Source organism: Solea solea, chromosome 3, assembly GCF_958295425.1.
Source record: "Solea solea chromosome 3, fSolSol10.1, whole genome shotgun sequence".
NCBI classification, from domain to species: Eukaryota; Metazoa; Chordata; class Actinopteri; order Pleuronectiformes; family Soleidae; genus Solea; species Solea solea.
In genome coordinates this window covers 15,381,115-15,393,407 of record NC_081136.1, presented here as the reverse complement: position 1 = coordinate 15,393,407, position 12,293 = coordinate 15,381,115, and the positions used below count along the sequence as shown (strand labels likewise).

At 38.0% G+C, this 12,293-nt stretch overlaps 1 long non-coding RNA gene across 1 annotated transcript in view; it reads left to right on the top strand.

Annotated features, from left to right (window-relative positions):
* Window positions 1-2,047: 2,047 nt before the first annotated feature.
* LOC131457059 (uncharacterized) overlaps window positions 2,048-12,293 on the top strand; it is a 70,445-nt gene continuing 60,199 nt past the window's right edge. The window contains exon 1 of the long non-coding RNA XR_009239969.1: window positions 2,048-2,235. This is a non-coding gene — a long non-coding RNA (uncharacterized LOC131457059). The remainder of the gene's footprint in view (window positions 2,236-12,293) is intronic.

Genomic DNA, 12,293 nt, shown 5'->3' with positions numbered 1-12,293 from the left:
CAGGCAATTGCCCTTGAAAACAACAATTTTGAGAGGACCACCTTAAATTCTATGGTGTACAGGAGACAATAACACTATGGTCAGGAACCCCTTAATGAGGCCCATGGATGTACAGTACACAGTGCTCAAGGACATCTTTTTTTTCTCTATTCGTTATGCTGCCCATTGCATTCATTTTCAATTAACAGAGTATACTAATGTCCAAATAAGTATCAAAAATAATAATATCTGATATAAAATGTACTTAAGTATGAGAAGTAAAAGTATTTAAACAAAGTGAGGAAATACAATTTTGAATATGACATTTATTGTGGCTTCTTGACAATGAAAGCATAATAGCTACAGGCGAACAACTGAAAACATGAAAAAAATGAACCTTCTGTCATGAATGGTGACAAGCTCTCCCTCCCTCTCTCTCTCTCTCTCTCTCAACTTCCCTGCGTCTGCTTCTATTTTTGAAACTTTTTGTAACTTTTGGAGTTTGTGGAGCTTTTGGAGTCTGTGGAGCTTCTAGACACACTGTGTTTTAATTCAACTTGGAGACGAAAGCTGCGGTTTATCTGCGTGAGCTCGCTAGCTCACCGGTTGGCCGCTCAGCTGACACAGCTGATAGCTGAAACCCGGCGTCCGGAGTGTACAACAGAAACCCGGAGACAGGAGACCAGAGCTTCGGTGTCGGACGCGGTAAACAACGAGCCACTGGTCTGTTTTAAGTCCACTTGAAGCCGAAATCTGCGGCTAACAGTTCAGCGGCTAACAGCAGGTGCCGCTAAAAACTAGCGACAACAAACAGGCATTACTAACCAACTCACCTTTTATTTAGTAGTAACAAGTGACGAAGAGTAAAGTATACACCTTCTATTTAGGAAATGTAGTAGAATAAAAGTAAAAGAAAATCAGAAATATAAATAACTAAATAAAGTACAGATATGTGAAAATTCTACTTAAGTACAGTAACGAAGTATTTGTACTTTGTTAGATTACAACACTGCCTCCATCATCCAGGAACTGCTGACACACATACGCTCAGGCGTTGATAGGGTGCATTTACACCAGCCATCATCTCAATGGAACCCTAGTTCCAGCATGTCTGGTTCGTTTGGGGAGGTGTGAATGTGCAACAGAGCTCTGATGTGCATCAAAGAAGGAACTCCGGTCTGATAAGTGCAGTCAGGCTAGTACATGGAGGTCTGTGCGGCTCTCCAAGGATATGCCTCCCCAGACCATCACTGAACCATCGCCAAGCTTGTCATGCTGGAGAATAAACTTAGCGAATCAGTCTCCACCTGCAAATCCATTCCTTAATAGGGGTTGCCTTGCTAATAGTGAAACTGATTCACAGATTTTTGCTTTGACCCGAATAGGTTGATATCCCAGAAGTGTGTACTTTGTGTACTTGGTCATTTTTTAACACAGAAATGTATAGAAACTTGCTGAGAATAAATTACAAGATTTGCCACTTAAGCCTTTTCCACTTAATAATTATAAAGAAATGATGAGGCCCCATCTCTAACCTTCTTGGTCCCTGAAGTTCCTTAAGAAACACCCCAGCCAGGTAACAACTGCATTAATAGCCAGTTTTAAATCACCAATATAGTCACTGGTGCACTGGCAAAGCTAAAGCCGGCACATTCAGATTATTATTTTTAAGGGGGTGTCAAATGCAAATAAAAAAAATAGTATGGTTATGTTTTCCATTATTCAATTTAAGTGGTGTTAGGGTTGTTTAATGTTTTGGAATTTGATTTTAAGCTTGTAAATTGTCCTTAAATAAAATACAAAGTTGTAATACTGATAACAATAATAATAATAATAATAATAATGAAGTAGAAAACACTAATAGACAAAGAGGCCTTCCGTCTCTTGTCAAAAGTTCAGAGTTCAATGAGTGGGTGTTGGCTTTAGCGCAGCTGTTGCCAATGCTGTTGTAATTAGTGACACTCTGGCGTGACTGAGAGGTGACTGATAGGCTTTGTGTTTTAATTCAAATGCAGACAGATGTAATGGCAAAGCTGAGAGAATATGTTTTGGTTTTTTCAGAGTTCATGCAAAAATGATGAACAGACAACAGTCAGAAGATTGGAGTCACAAGAAACGTAGCAAGTCGACGCAGTGGATGTTTCTCCAAACTCAAACACGACCGCTCCGCCAGCTCCAACCACAGCCTCCAGGGCCACGGGGCTCCTCTAACCACAGCCACGGCTCCGAGACACGCCGCTGTTATCAAAGAAACAGGTAAGAGCAAAGGCTTCTCAGGTGGTGCGCCTCCACTTTGTTTTCTTGTTGTTTTTTTTCACTGTAACATGCGCTTCTCCATAAACGGTTCATACACCAATAAGTTGTGCTTATTCAGCCCCTTTTACCTGTCGAAAGACGGCTAATGGGCAAGTACAAATCTTAACGTGCAGTATTTCAGCCTTGAAATGCTTCAAAATCACTTGCTTTCATTTGAGTGTGACATGTAAAGCGCTACTACACATAGTAACATGCAGTATTCCAGTTAACACAATAGTTACTCTGTATCTAAGGGTATATTTTGCTTTAAAATCACATAGTTTCATTGGGGGGAATTTAGTTTGTATATTAAAGCTCTCTCAGCCTATTTTACCTCTTAAAATACTTGTAAAGGGCCAGAGCAAATAGTAACATGCAGTATTTCAGTAGCCAGAGCTCCTGCCTTGTACCTGAGGGGATATTTTTGCTTTAAAATCACTTAATTTCTTTGTAATGGTCACTTTTTACCGATCAATTGTTGCTGTTTTTAAAATAGTTACTCCCTGGCCTGCTTTTTCATGCTGCTGATAAAAACATAGAGGCAAAGCCGAGTTAAAATCAAGTGTGCATCGAAAACATGGAATGGGATACATTTTTAATCAGGCTTGCAGTAGGAACTCAGGGGTGGCAGTGTCAGTCTTTTGGTTTGTTGGATGTACCATGACATATTGAAGGACGTATTTCGCTCTTGGATGGAATGCAATGAAATGTTTGTGCAAACTTTTATGCTGTCCAGTGGATGAATCAGACTTTATTCTGATGTTTCCTTGACCTTATTTTCCAGTGCCACGATGAGGTTGACATTTGTGGTTCAGAGTGAAATATCTTGATATATTGGATGGATTGCCATGGCATTTGCTGCAGATATTCAAGTTCCTGACATGACTTGACATGCATGTAATAGAGGGATTTGCAGGCAATGCAGACGTTAATGGTTCACACAGAATTATTCCAAATGGCTTTGTTTAATCACAGACATTTTGAAGTGCTCTAATGTTTGTGTTTAAAATAATTGAACATGTTCAAAGCCAAAAATATACTTTATTGTGTGTTTCATATTTGTATCAAATGATTGTTTACGTTTTGGGACCTCAATTCTTGAACTATGAGTTATGAGATATATATATATATATATATATATATATCTCATATTATATATAGATATATATATATATATATATATATATATATATATCTATATATATATATATATCATATTATATTATTGGGAGCCTCTTGTTTGTCAGGATGTCAATGAAGGGAGTCCATGGTTGCATATTTGCAGAATGTAGACTTGAAACCCAGATGTTCCTGAAAATATACCACACAAAAAATCAGGTTGACCAGCTGCTTATTTGATTCTTGTGGATTGGATGCAATCAGGAGGAAAATCACAAAAAAACCCCAGTATAGCTGATTGAAATCATCGCCTCAGCACTTGCATGCTCGTACTTGACGCCATAATACTGTATCTACTGCCGTGAAGAGATTCCTTATAGTGTGATTATGATGGAAGCCTTACATCATAATCACACTGTATAAAGGATTTTTTTTTTCTTCATGTAAGCATACACTTCAAAATTCAGGTAAGTATTGTGATTGTAAGGAGGATAAAGTGCTGCCAAAGTATCCGTCGAGTTCAAATTTCTCTATCGCCATTTCTGACTCCAAGCGTCACACTTTTGTCAATAATAGGGCTGCAATGACTATTGTCAGATTGATGTCGATTCGTCAGTGTGGAATTTTATTGTCGATGCATCATCCACCTATTTAGTTAAACGTCGCATCTGGCAAAACGCGTTCAATAACTGCATTGCACTACAGGAAGTACTGGGGGCAGTGGGTCTATTTCTCCTATTGTACACACCAAGGAAGAAGAAAGAATGGGCGGGAAAAAGAGGGTCTCAAATCTTTGCAGTTCCGATGATGCACCTCAATTTTCCTGAATCTGTACATTGATACACTTGCAAATAAAAAAATGCCCTAAAAAAACAAGGGTGTAGCTTACATACTGTATTAAAAATGACTACAGTGCTGCAGCACAATGGGTATTTCTTTTTTTTTTGGGTTTCTGTTAAACTGTACCTCAAATTGGTTTCTCTCCTCACTGTGCAGCTCATCCATTTGTCTTGTGTTGCACAAATGCCAAAGTTCTCCCAGCTAATGTGTGCTCAAGTGAACTACCATCAGCTCCCTTGATTGGAATGCCACCCTGGATAGAGGTGAATGCTTTCCTGGCTTTTCTGTTTTAGTTTTTTCTCTGTTTTGACACTTTTATACATGAAGTGCAACAAAAATGACTAGTTGGAATCTTTTAATGACCTGCATGTGATCTTATTTTTTTTTTTCTCCCTGAAAGCATGCACAAAGGAGTCTGAAACAGCAGGTGTTCTACAGCACACAGGCAAAAACAAATGGCTCCATCACCACTAGTACAGGTTGAAAGTACATTAGTTTGTGCACAGATAAATATACCTGCAGTGGTTTTGGTGTGAGGTAAGCAGGAGGAAACATGTGAGTTCATCTTGTGGTTATTTTTAACTGCAGCTTCCTGCCAGCATGAAGTTAGATGGGAGCTTGCAAACTTCCCCTTCACATTTGCTCCTGTAGCAGGCACACATAAAAATACCTACACACTGGTGCTGAAATATTTGTAAATGAATCAATCAACAGAAGATAAGTCTGTTATCAAATGGCAAATGCAAATATACAAACAGACTGAAAAGCAAATGTACAATTTATTTGTTTGAAGCACCTCAGAAACAGCATCTCATATCTGCTATATATACACACACAGACACACAGGTGAGATGCCACCCATGGCATTGGTCTATTATTAAAGAGCAATTTGGAGTTCAGTGTCTTGCGCAAGTTCCCTTCAACATGAGGGTAGGACATTGAAATGCCAACCCTGAGATACAAGTGGACAGAAACCTGCTGAGCCAGGGCTGTTTCTTGATGATTTGTGTGTATTGCAGACTGTTTTTATATGGCTGTGCAAAACATGCAGTATGTCACAATACGACAAATGGTTGTATTTAGCTCTTACATACGTCATTTAAGCACAAACATTAAAATCTACTTGATGAGGAAGAGTCAGAACCAGTCTTTTCCCATGGAGAGGCATTCAAGTAAATGCAGACAGAAGGAATACTGTCTGCATTCCAGTGTTAACTGGAATACTGCATGTTTTTATTATGTGGCTACATCGCCAAGATAACAGCAAATACTCAGGCATTGTTAGAATTGACCATGACATGGACACAATAAAATCCTGCTAAGGGAAAAAGCTATGGTCTAATGACTTCAGATGTTTACTGAGCACTGTATTCAGACACTTTGGTAAATGTGTGTGATGTATAGGGAAGACAGCTGTTCTTGTCACAGTTGAGTGATGTGTTGATAAGTCTGAAAGCTTTTAGAAGAGATTTGTCAGGGAGTGAAGAAGTATTGATCCGTGTGTGATAAGTGATGCTTGTGTGGCCTTTCTCATCCTTAGGTCAGCGTTCAAGCTGTCTGTCTTGAGATGTAACATTGGATTAGGGTTATATTTGCAATGTGACCTCTTTGACTGGCTCTGCCTCTTTGACTTTAAACCAATAGTTTTGTGCATTTTATTAGGTGCTTTGTTTAAATGATTACCACACTTTTTGATGACACATGGCACTTGAGAGTAAGAGACATTTTCTGTGTTTTTTCCATATTTGGGGCACTTTATTTGTACTTTGCTGAGTCATTAAATTTACTAAATTCTTCAGACACCAAGTTTGCACTTCAAACTTTACTACTATATTTCTAAAAGTTTAAAAAAATAATAAAGTCTGACAACAGCAACATCATAGGCTTTTTCATTATTTACAAGTTTTTTGGCATGGTTTTTTGTTCTTTCGTGGTGTGTGTGTCACACAATCTCAGAGAGATCTTGTCTTGCACTAATTTTTGAGCGTCAGAGGCTAGAAATAGAATTCCCTATGTGTCAGCATCTCGGAGATGACGGATTTTGTTTTTTCTTTTTAACATCATGGTCGTCTATTTGTTCCAGTTGACGTCACACAGCCCTCTCCTAAATGCGTGCACGTTGCATAACTGAATCTCACACACCTTCCGGTAGAGATCTTAAAAGATTAATCTCTGTGTGCCTGCAGTCTCATCCCAAGTTCTCCTCATTTAGCATTTGTCTCCCAACTAATTCAGGCAAAGAAGGTCTGTAAAGGTCACAGTGTTAATCAACATCTACAATGAATTAATGATCCAGAGGAAACGGTTTGTTTTGAGTCACTCCTTTTTTCCTTTTAGTCTATAAAACACATTCTTTTGTTCATAATTCTGAGATGTTCCAGTGGAATTGTGTACCAATTGAATTGAATTGAATTGAATTGAATTGAATTGAATGACTTTATTCCTCCCCCAGGGGGGAAACACACATTTACAACAGCTCAGTTAAAGTGACAAAGAGGTGCAGAAATGTGCAAGGGTATAATAAGTAAAAATAAAATAAAATCGTAAGAATAAGATTGAGAATAGAATAAAATAAAATACAATATAGTAAAAAATTACAAAAAAAAAGAAAAAAATGACACAGCAATGCAAATAATAAGGATCTTTGTTAGCTAAACTGGTGCTGATCAATACATCCCTTAACAGGTCTAAGCTGAGACAGAATCTTAACTTCATTTGGCACTTAAGTGTAATGCTTTTCAAATGTTTTCAAAGTAATGAATCTGGAACTAATGTCATCCATAACATGTGATTAAATCCAGCATTTGCTCCTGGAGGTGGTGGAGGTTTCAGGTCAATGTGCTGTGAACATACAAGCAGTATGTTCACTTCTGGAGACTTGTGATGCGGTCTGCATGCCACCTGGAAAAAAATATCCCATTTAGTGTGAGTTTTTGGTCAGTCCATAATAACAATAGTCATTAGTTGACCAAAAATTTAGTTGCATGTGTATTGTAGCACATGCAGCCTATCGAGTATCCAGCCATCACCAGCCTCCCACTTACAGAAATGTAATTATGTGTACATATTTCCCTCCTGCAGGGGAAAACCTGGATAAAACTGTTCATTAAGCAGTAACACTCCCATTTCAAGTCCAGCAAGAACATTATTTAAGTTTCGATTTGCATAATTGCAATCCTGCAGTGTTCTTGTATATGTAGAGAACTGCATTCCCAGCAATTACATTTCTGGCTTATTACCAGACGAATGCATTTATTAAGAAAGTGTTACTACTCATTAAAGCAATTTATGCCACAATAAAGGAGACTGTGGAAATTTCCTGTCATTCGGTTGCTGCCCCAAGTTGACGAGAGGTTCACTGCTCTGTATGAGATCGCCAAGATAAATATGTGATGTCACTGATAGCTATGAGATAGTTGAGATATATGTATATGTATGTAAAAAAAAAATAATATATATATATATATATATATATATATATATAATATTCGGGTTACCTTGCAAAATAGTTTACATTTACCGTGAACCACTCACATGTGAAAATGCCGTCTCTTCTCCATGTGTCAATTCAAATGCTGTTGACAGGTGAAATTAGTTGTGGTAGCTGCACCTTGTCAAGTCTACTGTGATAACTTGGACATCTGACTTAAATTCAAACTGTTCACAGAAGGCGGCTCTTTTTCCTGGATGAACGATTTCTTTCTTTCTTTCTTTTACACCCACTGCGGATCCTGTCAAAAGGACTATTACGTGCAGAGGCATCCTGGGTAAAACTAACAATTGTTCTGCTCTAGGGAACATGCAGAAGTGGAAAAGATGAGAACTGCAGAGTGTTTGTTTGTTCATTCATTTATAAGAAAGAAAGGAAACATAAATTGTAAGGGTCAGACCGGAAGGTACCATATGAATATGACAACTCAATACAGTGCTGTTAAGAAAATTTGGCTCATAATATTACATTTTCATGATTCTCATATTGCATTATGTTTACATTGTCTGAAAAGATGTAAAGTAAAGATGAATGAAACTTTATACTTAATTAACAGTGTGCAGCCTAGTTGGGTAACTTCTTTTCATTACTCATTCCCAAATAAAACTGCAGTGAGAAGGCAACTTCAACAACAAGAGTGTTGATTTTCTCATCAAGGTGAACACTTGCATGCTACGATGTGAATCAACACTACCCTGCAAAGAACAAACAGCAGTGGGGCTTGGGGAATCTGTAGTTAGGAGTTCTAATCCTGCTAAAACAAGCTGTCATCCGATAATCAAACAGAGACTGGATCGATGGTTGTAGCGATCAACATGTCAACAAGCCCGTCCGATACTAACCACTCATTCAACATTGAAATTGACCGGTGCTGACCTATACATTGTCAAGCTTAGTTGTGACAGTCGGAGTCGGCGTGAGAAAAACAAAGCAGCTGTTTGAGGACAAATGTAACTATTAAACATTGCAGTGTAAGCACAAACACAAAGTGTATACGCAGCTTTGAAAGAACACCAATTTGTCCTCACTTCTGCTCTTCGGGGAGATGCCTTTTGCCTACTTTCCACAAACGAGCGTCCATACACATTTATTGTGATATTTTCCAATGCAAACCTAAATGATGTTTAAAAAAAAAAAAAAAAGTAGACAAAATGTTTTAGTGAACTGCTACTTATAAACAGACCATCACTTTCCTCAAGTGATATTTGATGGTGATTTATCCCCGGTGCAGCAGCACCAGCAGGTGCAAAACACAGCAGCTCCTCAACATTCCACATTCTTTTAACCAAATATCATGACCTAGCAAAGTTTGCAGTCGCATGTTATTTTTTTTCCAATCAGACTAAAGTGGCAGCCAGGTGGTCCAGGACAAAAATAATCACTGTCGGTGCATGGCATGGAAGCTAGCCTCTATTGATGTCACTGATCCAAAGATTTGTGGGAGCGCTCCAGGTCATTATATCCCACTGGAAAGTTAATCTCGCACCAATTAGTTCCAGCCCAGGAGGTACCACCGGGCACTGTGCTATGAAATGGTGGTATCCTTTGGGAAGCTTCCTACCACCACTCTCTTCCACCTTTTTTTTTTTTCATTTCACACATCGACTTCTACACAGTGAATCGTGGCCTTCCTTTCACACACACACACATACACACTCTCTTCCTCTAAGGTTTTCTATATTGATCCAACCATCATTCTATTTTAGCTCTGCAATTACATCTGGTGATATTACCAAGGGTGTTACATGACTCTTCTAATTGGTGTGTCAATATGACGTCAGGGTTTTTGCGACTGTGTGATTTGACCAGTTAAAGCTCCAGTGCATAACTTTTAGGTAATATTATTTGTTGTTAATGTTCTTATTCTGCCTCTGTTTGGTCTTTATGAACAGAACAGAAGCGATGTAATATGATGCTGCATTCTTTATCTGAAAACTCTGCTCTGTCAAGCAATACTGATACCTGCCTGAGGGGGAGTTTGTGTGTATACTCTGGCAGCGCAGGGGAAAGACACATTTATTCCATCAAACTGCTGTACAATTGTGTTCCTTTGAGCAGCAGAATTCACTTCTGCAACTTTTCACGTGTTTTCAATCATACTCCAACCTGATCGTCATCCAAGCATCGTTATTTACTAGCACAATGTTGCTGTTGCCTCCGTCTGTCTTGATATAACAAATCACTGACTGAAGTGTAGGAATGTCACCGGGCTTAATTAGCAACTTGTTTTATTTGAGTATGAGTTGTGCACTTCAGTTTCAAGTATGTCAGACATAGGTTGCTTTTTACCTTGTACCTTGTTAGTTCCAATGCATATTTATTATTTAAGCTGAAAATAACATCCACATTTTAGCTTCAAACAATGTTTTGAAGAGTGTCGTCATGGATTTTTTTTATTGTAATATCTTACCACATTGTTTTCTCAGAAGTATATTAAATATTTAAATCTAAATGTTTAATGTTAAATCTAAAGATGCATCTAAATGTCCTGGGTGAAACAAAATATTTAGCTAATTCACACTGCTGATAACCAGAAGTAACAAAATAAAAGCTTGAGATGGTCAGACTGTATAAATAGAATCAAATAATGATTCATTATTTGTATATGTAGAGAACTGCATTCCCAGCAATTACATTTCTGGCTTATTACCAGACGAATGCATTTATTAAGAAAGTGATTCTTGGTTTTAATTCATTATTAATGAATTAAAACCAACTTACTGGATGAAATGAACATAAACATGCATTAGCGTAATAATAACAACCTACAATAACAAATGTTTGAGTAAATTTGTTTTCCAACTCATGTAGCATTAGGTTCCTAAGCCTAACTTACTAAAACTAGCTAATGTTAGCCCAGTACAGATTTGCTTCTAGCATCAATGCACTTCATGCATAGCACATTTGTTTTGTTTTTGACCGCTGGGCATATTAACGTTACGGACCTACTGTGACTGGCAGTAAAGTGTAAGTGTTAAGTGGTAGAACTTTTGGTCATTGGAATTGTGAATTTGCATATTAGCTAATTTAGTTTCACCCAGAACATTTAGATTTAAAGTTTAAATTTAGATTTAATGTAACATACTATATGCAACAAACATTTCTTTAAATGTGGTAAAATGTTGACAGTATTTTCAGCTTGAGCCAATTTTCAAACTCATGCTCCTCATCCATGATTACATTTTTATCCAGTAACACACAATATGTATTGTTTGTGGATACAGGACTTCAGAAAATTTGCTGTTGTAAAACAAAATACTATTTTTATGGCCGTTTAAATTACATTTAAAATGCGAACTGGAGATGCTAAAATTGAATTTCAAAGGTTTCAGACACAGCTATTAAGTCTCCTTGTCTTGGTGGTTTTCTTTATTTGCTTCCCATTTTGTTTCCACCCTGCTACCCAGCTTCCACTTTTCTGCTCTCTTTATTTTGATCCCATTTATCTTACTATCTTTTATTTTGTCAGTGCTTGATTTCTCACTTCCAGACCCCATCCCATCCTTGTCCATCTCTGCTTTTCTCTCAATAACTGTGCTCACACATCTGTGTGACATAACAGGGGCCTGCAAATGGAAAGTGTGACGGATGCAGATGATTGTATGACAGGAAGTAGTAGCTCTCTTTTACATTGCCTTTTCACAAGTCCTTTTTAGATTTAAATTTTTGACTGAAATACTTTGGTATTGACTGGGTTAGCAATGTAAACACAGCAAACATGTCTGTTGGTACTGACATGTGAGTCAGAATGTGACTCACATGTCTGCCTCTTGATTGAATTTGTGAACGATATCTTTTTATGTGAACAAATGTCTATCACATACTTGGGAGGGCAACAGTGGTTCAGTGGTAGAGTGAGTGGTCTTTCAACAGGAAGGTTGTGGGTCATGCTGATGTGTCTTTGGGGCATAACACTTAACCCCATGTTGCGCCTCACAGCTGTACAGGCCGTGTGTAAATGGGTGAGTGAATTGGCAAAAACCGTAGTGTAAAAGCAGCTTTGAATGGTCTAGAAATGCTCAATATACAGTGCCCACGTTTAGTATGGGAACAGTGAGGCCAATTCCTTTTTTTTTGCCATAGACTGAAAACATTTGGGATTTCAAAAGATGAATATGAGACAAACCATCAACATTTCAGCTTTTACTTCCAGGTATTTACATGATACACAACATAGAAGACAGCACATTTAGTTTGAACCCACCCATTTTTCATGTGTGCAAAATTATTGGAACATGTGATGAACATGTTGTGTTGTGTTGTGTTGTGTTGTGTTGCCCAGGTATGTCTGAGTTGTCATGGCTAAAGTTTGGAGAAAGAAATGATCTGCTCATGATCCCTAACATACAAGCTCATCTGTGAAACACAGTGGAGTTAATGTCATGATTTGGGCTTGCATGACTTCTTCTGGGATGGGCTCATTGTTGATGTAATACATGATGGCAGCAGCATGATGAAGAGATCCTTCATCAAGCAGCAAGATAACAACCCCAAACACAAAGGAGTTCATCAGGGGCAAGCAGTGGAAGGTTTTAGACTAGCCAAGTCAACCTCCACACTTAAACCCAAT